Source organism: Numida meleagris, chromosome 5 (genome assembly GCF_002078875.1).
Source record: "Numida meleagris isolate 19003 breed g44 Domestic line chromosome 5, NumMel1.0, whole genome shotgun sequence".
NCBI classification, from domain to species: domain Eukaryota; kingdom Metazoa; phylum Chordata; class Aves; order Galliformes; family Numididae; genus Numida; species Numida meleagris.
This window is the reverse complement of record NC_034413.1, coordinates 64,842,015-64,857,792: the sequence shown is the minus strand read 5'-3', so window position 1 is coordinate 64,857,792 and position 15,778 is coordinate 64,842,015. Positions and strand designations below refer to the sequence as shown.

Genomic DNA, 15,778 nt, shown 5'->3' with positions numbered 1-15,778 from the left:
TTTACTAAAATATCGGTAGAACTAAGCCCAGCACTAACTTCAAAAAACGTCTTTTTTTTCATCTCATTTGTGTAAACAATTGCAATCTCTACTTCTTACCTACTTAATAGTTATTCTCTTAATCTCCATTTTTTCCACTTTAATCATCTCCCTTGGGGCAGTGAAAGAAATGCCTGATTAAGTCTATAGAGATTAGTTCCAATCATTGAACATGTATAAGAAAACATTTATCTTCTTGAAGAGAGACACTATGGGTTGCCACAGTCTAGCTTGATAAAACTGTGAGGTGCTTTATCTAAGTTTTAATTTACCTCTCTCTACTAGATTTACTTCTTTCTCCAGTAATGGTACTAAAGTCTTGCAAAATGTCAGTTCGCTCTCCCCATTTCCTTCTCTTGAAAATACATGTTTTTTTTGTTTTTTTTTTTTGCTCTGGGTCATAGGGCATAACTGACAAGTCAAAGGACAAATACACTATCTCCTGGAATGGTGATTTTTGTACCCCTTTGGATGGAGACTATTTACCTCTTTAGTTTCAGTTTTGTTGTGGTTGCACAAACTTTGGTAATTCCTAGGATGTGGTAAACATTTCAGTGCTATCACGTACCCTGCAGTTGTCCTTGTGAATGTAATCATCCCTGCTGAAGACAGAGGAAAAGCTGTACTTAACTGCTGGGCCAGATCTAAATAATCTTTTGACTCTAATGTATTTTGAGTGGCTAAAGGACTCACTTCTTTCACCTGTTTCTACTTAGGAACTGTTCAATTTTCTTTTCAAGGTCTAACTGAAATCTTCTGGGTCAATTTTTCTACGTTTCAGTTCTGAAGAATGCTCTTTGCAAATGAGTTCCCTTTCCATCCCTTTACAGACACTGTATTTAGTCATATTTTACACTGGGGTGTCTACTTAGCCAAGTTTTCCTTTCTCTTGAGATGCAGTTTCAATTTTTTTTGTTGTTGTTTAAATACTTGAATTGCTCTGCCTGGATAACCTTGCTAACATGCTTTCTTAGTTTCTCAGAGTTTGTATTTAAGTAACAAAAATGTAATAAAAGATCTATTTTTGGCCATAATTGAAATTTTAAGGTTGATTGAAGCAGGTCATTGTTGCTCAGTTTTAAAATAACGCGGATGCACCTGAAAGCAGAACCATTGTCCTGGAATCCAGGGCTCAGGGGGGACCTCACAGCAACCTTCCAGTACCTAAAGGGAGCCTACAGGAAAGCTGGGGAGGAACTTTTTATAAGGGCATGTAGCAACAGGACAGGGGGAAATGATTTAAAACTGGAAGAGGGTAGATTCAGACTAGATATCAGGAAGAAATTCTTTACTGTGAGAGTGGTGAGACACTGGAACGGGTTGCCCAGTGAGGTTGTGGATGCCCCCTCCCTGGAAGCATTCAAGGCCAGGCTGGGTGGGCCTTTGAGCAGCCTGGTCTAGAGGGAGGTGTCCCTGCCTATAGCAGGGGGGTTGGAAATAGATGATCTTAGTTGTCCCTTCCAACCCAAACCATTCTATGATTCTATGAATCAGTTGTCCTTTGATGTTCAGTTCATATTAGAACTAAATTTTAAAGTTTGTATTTTCAGGTCAGGGGTAACATACAGATCTGTGCAGGTCTCTTCCCCTCTAGTCTCATGCACTGTGGATGTCAGAGCTCTCAAGGACTGGCTTACAGCTTTTCAAAGCTATGGGAGCATTGCTTACTGCACATTTAGGAGTGAGAAATGTTATGAAAGAGGGATAGGAACAAATGGCAAAACAAAAGTGTAATTCAGCCTGGTTTCTCAGGTGTGTGCTAAATGCAGATTTGAAATATCTAAAAAAAAATTAAGTGCAACCTATATCTGAGATCTTTACCCTTGTTTAGGGAGATTAGGGCATCTGAGGCAGACATTTTGAGAGCTGATGCACTCAAGTCCACAACCGCTCTGAGTACAGCTGCCAGCAACCCAAATGGCTGTAAAGTACCATTTCTTTCTCACCAAGGAGCCTCCCAGAATTAGAGTATAAATGGAGGGAGAAATCTCTTGTGGCCAGCTTGAAAGTGGGTCATTGTGCAGTGTTCCTGAGGCCAAGAGCAGATCAAATAGAGATGAAAATAATTACAGTGTCTGGTGTTCAAGGTGCTTGGCTGGAATGGGAAGCTCCTGTGTCTGGTGTTTGCTTTGAGGTTTATTTGTTTATTTTATTATTATTTTTTTTTAATCTAATGCTTGTTTAATGTAAATTGTGTGCACAAAATTGAGAGCCAGGACTAGAATTAAATGAAAGTTCTGTTCCTTCTATCTTGCCCCTGGCTCTGTTGCACAAATTCAGTACTGAGCTCCATAGGGCAGGCAGTCCCAACTGTTTGCTTTACACAGAACACTAGACATTCCATAAAGTATTGCTTGAGAATAAGACATTTTTTTTGCTCCTGACTGTTGAGAAAGGTGTTCTGTATTGTGTGGGCTTTTTTTTTTTTTTTCCTTTTTTTGCATTTCAACCAGTAAAATCCCTCTTCAGTAAACTAAAATCTTTCCTTATTTAAGGTATATAAAATGTATGTATCAATTCTTTCAAAACAAGCGAAGAAGAAGGTTGTATTCACAGTAATTTCTCAGGCTCCACCAATACTTCATTTCCTTTCTATAGACTCTCACTTCACTGAAACCTTGAGGCGCAATACAAATTAAGATAATGCACTGTGGGTTTTGACAAACATAGAGTTTTCAAAATAATAAAAAATGCAGACTAGTGATGAAAGAGTTTTTGAAATGCTGTATCAGTTCATGAATCATCTGCCCACTGGTCATAATGTACAGGCAAATTAAAAATTAGCTGAAGGTTATTAATTAAAGAAGATTAAAAGGAAGATGCTACTTATCATGTAAGAGAATGGAATGTGGTCTTTTTTGAAATACCTCTGAAACTTTAGTATGTATATAAACTTATGGTGTGTGCTCCACTCATTATTGCAATTTGAGCATTTTTGAACCAGCAGGTTGTGCTCCAGAGCTGGGAATTTCTTACAGCACTGAGATTCTTCTTTCAGCCATTTCTTTTGGAAGTGAGCAGTCAAATTCAGAGCCATAGAAATGAGAGACTTTCCAGATGGGTTCTTTAGATCAAGATTTTGAAAAACAGAAGTTTTGTCTCTGTAACCCATTAGAGAGATCTGTGTATACTGGTGGACATATTTTGTTTTTAAACAAGCTCTTAAATATGGTATTTGGAAGCTTTCTGTTTTATAATAGTAAAAACTAACAGTTGTTTAGTTGTTAGGATTAGAATATGCTAGATGTTGCATGCAATATCTGTTTGGTTTTGGATGACTGAACAGACCACTGTTTGATATCTCTGCTTTAGTGGCCTGGTGATATTTAAGACATGTTGCAAAGGTGTCTTGGGTTTACAATCTCCCAGTAATGTGTGACTGAAAGCATTACCTCCTGTTCAGGTATCTTTCATTAAAACTCCTTATTGTTTGTGGGAAGGAAAATCAATTTGAGGAACCACTTATGAAGAGTGGGAGGGAGGAAATGAACTCTCTTGAGCATCCTTCTTTCTGACAGTGTTGCTGTAAATCTTTCTTTCTGAGAAAAAGATTCACATTTGCTTTCCATTCATATACTTTAAAATATTTTGTACCGCATATTACTCCACTAATAATAATAAAAAATCTAATACCCATTATTCTTATACTGCAGTGTGCGAGAATCAAACTCACATCCTTGGTGCATTAGATAATGAGAGAAGCTGCAATATATCCCCCAGCTAATTTTCTAAACAGTATCTATCGCTTTTTGACATCTTATTCATCTAAAATGTTGAAACCTTTGCACACAGACAGGTAGTGGCCAGGTCAAACCTTACAGTTTCAGTCCTATTGTGACTGGAGCAATAGACCAATGGCAAATCCAGTCAAAAAGGCTGTGTGGGCAATCAGTTGCTTCACCGTGCAAGTCTGTGCAGTGTTTGGAGTTTATGCGCAGAGCTGTATGGCAAATGGGATTCAGAAATTGAACCTAGCTTGACTAAAGTTCTGGTGATATGTTGCAGCAGTCATGGCTGGCTTTAAAAAGGCATTTCTGTTTATTTCCCGTTTGTGTGGCAATTGTATTGGGTCAGAACAGTGTGTGGGGGGGTGAAAGCTGATGGAAGGGAACCTTTTATTTGCTAAGCCTTTTTACCCTGTAGTTGCTCACCAGGAAAATGTACTTATAGACAGGACTGGATGCCTCTGCAGGTTGAATGAAGGATGGGCTGCCTTGCAAGGGGGGCTTGTTTCACCCTGCTTTATATACTGTGAAGAGCTGGATGACATAGGAGGCTTTACTGCTGGTAAATTCTGAAGAGAAAAAAAACACAACAGACTGTATTATGCAGAAATACATGTCAGAGGGATAATGTTCCTTGACCTGGATGCCTGTGACATCTGTCTTGTCCCAACACACATATGTTTTGAGTACATAAGCACCTCTTCTACCACAGGATGTTACCTGGTAGCAGAACCAAGATGCTAAAAACTAAGTGAATTTTACAAGATTGCACAGGAACTTGTGATTGGGTAGGGATTCGAGCCTAACTTTCTTGTGTTCCAGGCTAAGGGTCTAACTGGTGTGTTGTAATAGGCGGTTGCGAGGATACGAGGTGTAACGAGAAAGGCCCCCTCCCCGAAGGAATAGGGACAAGTTGACCAAAGAATGTACCCGTGACGCAGGGAAAATGGCAAACTAAGATGATCTGATAAGCTACCTTTTGATATGTCAGTAGATGGAAAATACTGCTTCATGCTTCACTGCTACATGCCTCAGCAAAAATATCCAATCAGCATTAAGGGAGTAAGCTTTAGATGGCAATAGTGGATAACAAGTATTATAAAAGTAGTGCTATACCTTTGAATAAAAAAAAAAAGCTTTTCTTGCTGCTATTGTGTGTGTGTCTGTGTGTGTGTGTGAGTGTGCTTTCAAGTGGTGCCGAAACCCGGGAACGTGTGTGTGTGTTTTCACTGGTGCCCCACGCTACCTCTCTGGAAGGAAAACATCCTGTAGATAGCTCACACAAGAGCTTCTGGTGTAGGCACACACAGAAGAATAGAAGAATAGTACCTCTGTAACTGTGCTGATTCAAACTGGGTAACTCATTGCTTCTAACTGAGGTTCAAGTGCAGAGTGTGAGTTGCCAACAGTGTACTGATTTGCACTGAAGGAGAACCTTTTTCTGGACTCCATCTGCCACTACTTGCAACGGTCTATAGAGACAGAAGGGTAGCTACATGTTTTCCCATTTGTCTTTTTCTCTGGTAATAAAGGGCTGAGAAGTGCAATGAATCAAAAGATTAGCTACAATCACACAGCTTTCACAGTGAGTTTTCTGCAGTCTGCTGCACTGACATTGCTTTGTGCTAGAAGAATGAGCTGTAATGTGCAGGGACATGTAAAGCATGTTGCTGCTTCAGAGGAAACAAATGCAAGAAAGTGTGCATATGCATGATTTGGATGTGTTTCCTGAACTGCCAAGGAAGGCAACAAATGAATGGTAAAGAGAATATTTTCTGTAGTGTTTGTGGCATCATGGAGAATTTGTTTCTCTAATAATCTTATCAATTGATATCAGCCCTAATGTTGTGAGGTAGGCATGTTGAGCATTCATCCCATTGTAATCTTTTGCTACTTAAAAACATTGATTTGAGTGGTCAAGGTGTAACTCTGGTTGCAAACTTGTTTGTGAAATTTCTCTAAGGTTATGCATTTTGGTAAGACTGGAAGCATGTAAAAATAAAATTATTCAACTGTAGGAATACAAATACATTCTATGGAGTATTGGGAATGCTAAAATATTTATCTCAAATAAAAATCAAACATTTAGCAGAGAATTTGAAATTTCTGATTAACCAGAATGGGATGAAATTGTGTCCTAAAATGTCCAAATGTCTCTACAAGTATTGATATTTAAAGTCAGAACTTCCCTATAAATCTCGATAACATCACACTGCCAATGAGAAAACCAGCCCAGAGAATATCCAGCTCTTCCTGTCCCAGTCCAGGCTTGGCTGTGACCTTTGTGGGTCTCAGTTATCTGTAATGTTGCTGTGCATCTCAGGGCTCTGTGAAACACTAATTTGAGTGGCTTTTGATGTCAGATTTGTTTTGGAGCAAAACACTCAATTTTACCTCCTCTCACCAGAAGAACTTATTATTGTCTATCTGGGCTCAGTGCAGGAGGATGTAGATGACTAAAAATTGTGCAATGTTCAGGCTGTCCTGTCATGACACCAAGCTGGGAGATAATGTTGATCTGTCTGAGAGTAGGGAGGCCCTTCAGAGGGATCTGGATAGTCTGGATTGCTGGGCTGAGGCAAATGGGATGAGGTTCAACAAGGCCAAGTGCCGGGTCCTGCTCTTTGACCACAATAACATCATGCAACACTGTTGGCTTGGGGCAGAGTGGCTAGATGACTGTGAAGAGGAAACAGACCTGGGGGTGTTGGTTGATGCTCGGCTGAACATGAGCTGACAGTGTGCCCAGGTGGCCAAAAGGGCCAATGCCATCCTGGCCTGCATTAGAAATAGTGTAGCCAGCAGGAGCAGAGAGGTAATCATCCCCCTGTACTCAGCTCTGGTGAGGCCGCACCTTGAGTACTGTGTTCAGTTTTGGGCCCCTCATTACAAGAAAGACATCAAGGCCCTGGAACATGCCCAGAGAAGGGGAACGAAACTGGTGAGGGGTCTAGAGCACAAGTCTTAAGAGGAGCGGCTGAGGGAGCTGGGATTGTTTAGTCTGGAGAAGAGGAGGCTCAGGGGAGACCTCATCGCACTCTACAACTTCCTGAAGGGAGGTTGTGATGAGGAGGGCATTGGCCTCTTCTCTGAGACAACAAATAGGACCCGAGGAAATGGCCACAAGTTGCACCAGGGGAGATTTAGATTAGATATAAGGAAAAACTTTTTCTCTCAAAGAGTGGTCAGGCACTGGAATAGCCTGCACAGGTTGTTGGTGGAGACCCGTCCCTGGTAGTGTTCAAGAGGCATCTGGATGAGGTGCTACAAGATAAGATTTAGTAGCTTAGAGGGTAGTAATGGTGATAGGAGGATGGTTGGACTAGATGATCTTGTAGGTCCTTTCCAACCTTATGATTCTATGATTCTATGTTTCCTCCCTCTAGTCATGAAAAAACTTCAGCTTTGACATCCATCTTTGATTTAGCCCCTCTTTATACCAAACTTATATCATTAGTCTATGTTTTCTCCACTGAAGATTTAACTCTGGAATAGCAGTAGGGTATGCTTGCTTGTTTACACAAAAGATGTAGTGACTCAGTCCCACATTTATCATCAAACACGTAGGTATGTTGATAATGGGAATATATGACAAGTGTTGTCATTATCTGAGAAGAATCTTGTAGGCTTGCTTGTGACTATCAAAAATAGTCAATTTTTGGATGCAGGCAAGGATTGTGCAGGTATGTCATCAGTACAAACATACTTGTTCTAGCGCTCAGTGCCTCTATGCTTTAAAAAAAATTTTTCAAATTATACCCTGGAAACCTGGAGACCTTCTGAGTTCTGTGTATGCTCTGTCTGCTGTCTGTTACATCAGTTACAATCTTCTTGCTATCACCTTGTGCCTCTTGCCAGCTGAATGTCTTTCCCTGTAGAGTTAATCTATGAGAGCTATCACTGGGGATTTTCTGGGTGCCTTTCCAATGAGGTGTCAATCTAACTCTTCTGGATCTTGCTTGCTGCAGTGTTTTGACATAAACGTTATGAAGTCACAACAATGCCTGGAGACGTTTCACTCCCCCAAAATGCTTTTTTTGGAAAACATTCAAAAAAAGCTTCTCTCTCAGGAGCCTCCATCCAAAGTTAGGGAGTTTAAGGAGAAGCTTGGAGCCATTAGCTGTGTAGCTTGAAGACAGCACGGATAAGAACATTGCCTCCTGTTTGCATGTACTGGACTAGGCTTAATTAGAACTATACTTAAACTTGAATGTTTAATTCATAGCAGCATCAACCCCAGTCACTCTTGATTTAAAATGTGAGATACCATGTAGCCTCTGAATGATAATTTGAGAACTTCTCCAGTTATTCTAAAACCTTTTCATTTTGTCATATCTAGTTTCTTCCAGCTAAATGAAGTGCAAGAAGAGCCAGCATTTCGGAAAGAAGTTAACTGGTCTAGGTTTCCTACCTTATGGGCTGGTTTTAAGACAGGTCTCACTCTCTGTGCTGGCTTCTATGGGTGTTGTTTTGCTTTGTGCTCTGCCACGTTTGCACACTGCTGTTCAAGTACGCAGAGCTGAGATGAAGCAAAAGGGCAATAAGGGCAATATAAGTAAAAAGATCCATTCATTATAGATGTGTTTCTGCTTAATTTTCTGCTAGCAGATGAATCTGTAGGAAATAAATTAATTGTGATGCATGCTGTTTCTTATGGCAAATTACTGGGATCCTCTGGTCATGATCTGGCTCAGCTCTAGTTATTCCTTTCAGATCCTTTCCTAGATTCCTTTCAGTCCCTTCTGGACTTCTGCAAAGCCTTTGACATGGTCCCTCACCATATCCTTCTCTCTAAATTGGAGAGGTGTGGATTTGAAGTACAAGAAAGGTGTGGAGCTCTTGGAACGAGTTCAGAGGAGGGCCACCAAGATGCTCAGAGGGCTGGAGCACCTATCCTATGAAGAAAGGTTGAGGGAACTGGGCTTGTTTAGTTTGGAGAAGAGAAGGCTCCAGGGAGACATCATTGTGGCCTTCCAGTACTTGAAAGGAGCGTATAAACAGGCGAAGGTATGACTGTTTACATGAGTGGATAGTGATAGGACAAGGAGGATTGATTTTAAACTGAAACAGGGGAAGTTTAAGTTGGATATTAGGAGGAAGCTTTTCACTCAGGGGGTGGTGATGCGCTGGAACAGGTTGCCCAAGGAGGCTGTTGATGCCCCCTCCCTGGAGGCATTCAAGACCAGGCTGGATGTGGCTCTGGGCAGCCTGGTCTAGTGGTTGGTGACCCTGCACTCAGCAGGGGGGTTGAAACTACATGATCATTACGGTCCTTTTCAATCTGGGCCATTCTATGATTCTATGAGGTTTCAGAAATTACCTTCTTGAAAAAATCTGGCACATTTTTTTTTTATTTAATTTTTTTAATGCATTCACAGTGAATTCTGCTTACTTTGGGAGGGAAATCAGCACCAATCTGCAGACTTTGCACTTGTCTTCTCTGGATATCTCAAACAAAATTGACAGAATGCAAACTATAGGAGGAGCTCATGTATACCTGAGTTTGTTTCTTTGCTCTTCTTAGCCATTCTAGCACTTCTGTTACAGTGCTTCTGTATTGATTTCTTTGGATGTTAAGAATTTTCACCACAGTGAGAAGGACACAGACCTTGTGTGGCAGCTCTCATAACTACAGTTCTTTACTACACGGGGGCTACCGTCACTATTTTGTTTCTTGGGTCCAAAAGCCACCTGAGCTCACATCATGATGGCTGGGAAGCTGAGCTGAGCCATCTCATGGAGGTCAGTCATTGCTCCATCTGTAATGACATGACGCACGTTCCAGCTGGCTGACTGCTCCACAGCAGAAGCACCAGGTTTAGATAAGTGACTTATCTACTAGTGCAGGTGCTGTTTACTTCTTCTACTGAGAGCCCTTCCTTTGTCCCAGCATTGCTATTTTGACACAATTGTATCCATGCCCCTCACCTGTGCCCTGACAGCAACTGAAGATGGAGCACATCAGGCCTTCCTTTTGACAGAAAATGCCTTTTAAATTCTTTCTAGAGATCATTCACTTGGTCCTGAATTCCTCTTTTACCAACGAGGTGCATGGAGAAGAGCCTCTTATTTAAATTTATTCTTCTCTTCTGCAAAATTAATGCAAAAAGTTGGAATTCCTAGTTTTTTTCCTTTGTGCACCTGCACAGCATTTTTGTTTTCCTGCCAATCATATGCTCACAGCTGCTTTATCCAGGAGATCTCTCTCAGGCAAACTGGGGGAGTGGCAATTCTGTTGGATAAGTGGGTTATGGTTGGAAGTACTCATCAAGGAAAAGTGGTGCGATGGGAGCACTGCTGCTACTTTGTCTGATGTCATCCCGTCAGAAATACTTAAAGGTAGCCTGAAAAAATAGTGGTTTTATTATAATAAACATCTTCTGTTAGAAACTAGAAAATTAGTCCAGTACAAAATTCTCAGTGTGCTCCTGCCCTTTGCATTAATTTTTCCTTCTTTTAGTTTAGACCTTTCCGTGCCTAATCCATGACAGTAGCTATTTTATACCTCTTTCCTATTTTTTGGTGCTTAGGAAAATCCTTTGCTTCTTTGATTGGGATACACATGAAGGTAATAGAAACTGAGGCCAAGTCCCCCTTCCCAAACCCTGCCAGCGCCAGAGCTCCTGTTCATCACATGGGGCTAATGTAGAGGTACAGTGGGTGCAGGGTCTATCTGAGGGTACCTGTGACATTGTTCCACTGAGCTGCTTTGAGAGTCATTTGGAAAAGTGCTGCCATTCCTCACGCATTAACGGGAGACGCTGAAGTGGCAAGATAGAAAAGCAAAGTGTGATTAGTTTTAAAGGATAGCACAAACAGTAAATGAAAATTATGACCAGTTGTGAACAGGGGAAGCGTGAAGGACTGAGATGAATTTATATCCTTCTAGCTCCCTTCTAAGTGAAAAATGGGCATAAAATCTTCTATGTGCTGATTTGCATGCATGAGAAAAGGCATTGGCTGGGTGAAAAATAGCCTATAGTGCCCATTCTTCACTTGTTAAATAATCCAGACGGAGAATAAGAAAGAAATTCATTGTCAGTTTATTTCTACTGGAGCGATTTTGGTGCCGCTCTCAGCTGAATTAGGCCCCATGTTTTCTTGTGTCTAAGCCGTTCCAGCTTTGCTTATGGCTTGGGGCAGCTCTGGCAACCCAGAATGCGAGGACGTCTGCTATTGGCCAGCAGTGAGGTTGTGCTCCCTATGTAGGTGTACATGCTGCGCGTGCCTCTCTGCTGTGCTTGAAGTGAGACTGGGGCAGGAAATGCAAGATAGGCCTTCTTTCATGCTGTTGTGTCTCAGATATTAAAGGACACCCCCTCCTCAACCAAGCACTCTCTCTGAATAAAATTGCAGCAGCTAAAAATTGTCACAACAGGCTTTCTCTTCACTACTGAGACCCACTGTGTGGGAGTAGTGATATGACACATATTGTGATATAACACGGTCTGTATCATGGAGCACGTACAATAGCGTTTATGAAAGACTCCGACGCTGTTTTCTTTTCCTGCTGCTGCTTGTGTTCCTGCAGGGCAGCGCGGGGCAGGCAGACCCCGCAGTCCCCCGCCTGAGAGCCGCAGCCCGGGAGGTGGCAGCAAAGGGCCGGGGAGCGAATGGGAGCACGAACCGCTGCCAAACCACGCGAATAATTGCGAGAAACACACTTTTTTTTGGAGCTTATTTTCCTTTTTCTTTTTTCTTTTTTAATTCTTCAGATAATTTTCATGAACATTGCAAAGATCAGGTGTTAATAAGTTACATTTCTGGTGCAACTTCAGCCTTCACAACTCATTAATGCTCATTGCAGATGAGCTCTGAAATTTGTAAGAAAATATGTAAGAAACACTGCAGTGTCTTAAAAGTGGCTGTTCTGTGTTTGCCTGCCTACTTGTTCCTAGCATACGGAGTTAACGTCCAGATTTGTAACCTAAAGGAAAAAAAGTAGAATGGCAAACACTTGGCCTTCGCTGATGGCTTGATCGGCTGTTAAGGGAAGATCAAAATTCATATGCTTTTCAGTGAATTTCTAGCAATAGCCTACTGGCTCCCAAGACCTCATGTCACACTGCTTACACGTGATTTTTATACTTAACTTCTACATTAGAGGATTTGACTGTTGTAAGTCTCTGTCTGTTAACTGTGGATGAAGATGTGCTGTCTCACAGCTCTCTCAAGCCTTATTTATCAGTCCATATTTTTTTTTGAAGCTGCATGGAAAGTTATGTGTTAGCCTAAATGTGCCCATTCACTTTATTTCATCTGTTGAGAGCATTTTTTGGAGGCTGGATTGAAACTAAGAAGTGCTTTAAGAGCTGCTTTTACGCACATCTCAATCACAAATGGTTTTAAAAGGTACCTTTTTTTTTCTAAAGCAATGAAAGTAATAATGCTAGTAGCTATTAATGAAAATTGTTGAAACTATTTTCAGAAATTGCCTAAGTGTCTAGGCTGCTGTCTTATTAGCAGATAAGGATGATGAATAACACTATCCTGAATATCTGCTTCTGTGCTACAACACTTATGATCTGGAGGTGTGAAAATGGTTGGTTTTCAGTGACCCAGGTGCTTCCATGATCCTCCTCTTTTACGGACACCTGTTTCAGGTGAGTTACTTCTTGGTAATGACTGACAGAGCTGGTAGGAAATCCCCCTCCTGATACTCTAGAGTTTAGGAAAGCAAATTTATCTCCTTTGAAATGAAAATGCATCTTACTTTTGCCCTTAATTGGTCATTTCTTCTTCAAATGTGATCCCATATGTAAAATTCTTTTCAATGAGCAGCAGGAGGAGTTAGCTGCTTGCTCACTGATGCAATTAGAAATCTTTATTGGAGATTATTGGGTCAATTTGTTCCAATGTGAGTAGGGTTGTTAATCAGCTTCCTGCATTACATAACAAAAGTGGCTCAGAAAAATGACTTTAGGATGCTCTTGATCCATGTGAGTCGCTCTTTACTGTGGTGTTTGTTTTCAAGAAAGCATTTCCCAGCCAAGAATGTCCAAACCAGAGTTCTTTGGTATTATATTGTACTGCAACCTATTTCTAAATGTTTTGGTGAAGTGATATATGGCAAGAGCTTAATGAATATGCCTATTGAATACTTTGTCATGGCTACCAGCCCAGCTGGTTTCTGTGCTGTTAATAGGCAGGGTTAAGGAGGCTGTGTGACTGCAGGAGCGTGGGGCTGATGAGCTCTCAGCTGTGCTCCCCAGCCTGAGCACAATCTGTGCTGCAGCTGTAGTCCCAGCACTCTTTTACTGAGGTTTATCTCAGGGCTGACTTGTGAGAGGTAGATATACCTCCTTCCCTTATCTGGAGTAATAGGGAAGAACCTTGCACAACTATTATAAGGCGCTTCTGTTTTTTTCTTGTTTGCCTAGCTACGAGTGGTAGAGAACTATGCCTCTCCAAAGGGAAGGTTGTTCCAAGAGTTCTGTTGTGATTACCAGAGGTGCAGAGCAGGTGATGTGCTGCCTACTGGCATTGTTTGCTGTGGGAAATGTGGCAAGGTTACTTTGATACTGGGACTTTTGTGTGTTTATCTTGCAGTATGGCCATCTTTATGGAGCAGGTACAGGACAGCAGCCTCCCATTCCCCTGTCTGTTTTCCTCATCTCTTCCACTTCAGTAGCACACTTAAGCACAATCCCATTTACCTTTTATACAAGCTTTTCTATATTTTTGATTAAATTTTTTTTTACTGATATTTCCATTCAAACAGGGAGTTACAACTACAGCTGATCATTTGTTTGTTCTTCTCCAAAAGATTATTTTGCCTATTCAAGTTAATTGAATTTAACTGAAGTGGCAGAATTGTTGGAAGCAAGGTGTAATGAGGTTTCAGACATCTCAGCCTTTTTCCTCCTCCTCAGGTTTTGTTTATCCTAATGGCTCGAGAGTAAGAGAGAAAGTAGGGTGGATAGGAAGAGGCACTGTAATATAGAATTAGTTTGTTTTCCCTTTGTAGAATATATGTGGATTGTCTCAGCATCTTGCTGTTGTACATTTAGAGGATGGAATACTCGAGTAAGGAAACCTTTTTCTCTTTTGCATCTATCCAGTAGGGTCCAGCATATCCTATCATCTGGCAAAGCTCAATACTGTTACATGAGTCAACTGATATAAGCCACTCTCCTGCTAAACGTACTGACCTTGGGAAGGAGTAAGTGATTTTACATCTTTTTAATTTTAGCTGGGAAAATATTGAAGCCTATATTACTTCTGTAGGGTCGTGTATTTCTTGGAATTCACACAAATCAGATTATGCAGATGAAGGTGTAAGACAAATACAAGCTTTGTTTCCTAGCTGGATCAGTAACAGTACCTATTTGTGATGAGGGAAGAGGAAAAGCAACAAATATTATTCCAAGAGAACAGATAAATGTGGGAATCTTTGTAGTACAGTGAAGTATGAACATAAAGAAGCTGAAACAAGTGGACAAGAAAACTGACCCCAAACCAGACTTGACCCAGCTTGTACCTAGCTCTGGCCACATCTGGTGTCTTTAGAGCCTGGTCTCAGGGCAGCCCTCAGGAGGAGGGCACTCAGAGCTTGCAGGGACCTGTGTGCCTGGGCACATCTGGCACTTGAGCTGGCATCTGGCACATGCAGCTAGGCTCCTGCACAGCCAGGCTTGGCTAGCAGCTCTGCACACAGCAGGCTGGCCCTGAGGACAGATGTGCTGGCAACTGCTGATGGAGCCTCAGAACTGGGCCCTGTGCTTCCAAGGCTACACCTGCCCTTGAGACCTTCCAAGCTGAGTAACTTGACAGCAAGGGGGCATCAGGGCTCTGTCTAAGCATAAAAGGTCCTGTTAGCAACTTTTAAAGGGCTTCCTAATGTGCCCTTCATAAGAATCGGGTCATGTCAGGTGATGCATGAGCTTTCATGGGATTTTGAGGTAGGTTTTGTAGTGCTTGGACAGAGACTGCTCTGATTACTTCCATATAGAATAACGTGTGTTGTAACTGTCCTTCAGCCAAGAAGTTTCAGTGGAAAACTGCAGAAATCATAAATAAACTTTTGTTACTGGAAATCTGTGAGAGCTTGCCAGGTATTCTGTGTAGGATAATGACATTGTACAGTCGTGCAACTTAGCGTGGTTGTTACTAAATGAAACATGGCTATTCACTTAAAGGGATATTTAATGGTGCTCTTAGGCAAATACTTGTCCTAAGTTGAACTGCAGCTAGGGGTCTCTGTGTACATGTAGGAGGCAGCAAAATGGGAGCTAAAATTTGTATCAGAACCCATCTGTCGCTCTCAGAAGTTTGTGTGATAGCATTTGGCGTGGATTTTTAGATTCCAGATAAGTAAAATACATGCTTTGTTCTTCTCCATCGTGTGGTCTTGAGCTTACTCCTACTAACACCTCTCTCTTGCATGTCTCTGTGTTATGTATCTATCTGCAAATAAATGATTATCATGTTATGCCTTCCGTTTGTTTCTCTGGAAATTAAGATGCTCCATCACAAGTTGCTTGGCAAGGAAGGATGAGGTATGGCTGTGGGGCTGAGGCTCCTGTGCGACTGCCAACAGCAGCTCCTGCCCTGTTACTTGGCCTAGGAGTGTTTACCCAGAAAGCAATATTTAATGGAGAACAAAGAGGTTAGATGTTAGCCCTCTATTAGTGGTGTAGGCTCTTTCTTTCCATTGGTCACTGAATCCTTCCTGCTGCAGAGGAACTGTGGGCATTGCAGTGATAGCACATCAGTCTTTGGCTTGTAGTGATGACACTACAGAAAAGGAATTGTGTTTAAAAAACAAAAAAGTTTGGCTAATCAAAGTCTGAATTCTTTTCAGCAATGCAACACAGCATAAGAATGATGTTTGCTGGTGTAAGAGAGGTACGTGTTACCCAAGCGATTTGCATGAATCTATGGTACAGTTGGGAATAGTATCTCTCTTTCCTCAGCTTAAGGTCTGAGGGGGTTTAAGAGAGACAGTCTCCCTGCTAATGTATGTTCCGTAATAGCATCTGTATTTTCCAAATTGAAATTAAAATGAATTGTTA

General features: G+C 41.5%; 1 protein-coding gene across 4 annotated transcripts in view; it reads left to right on the top strand.

The window, feature by feature from the left end:
- Positions 1 to 15,778, top strand: part of NCKAP5 (NCK associated protein 5) — a 454,740-nt gene that overhangs the window by 30,423 nt on the left and 408,539 nt on the right. The gene's annotated exons all lie outside the window — the stretch shown is intronic.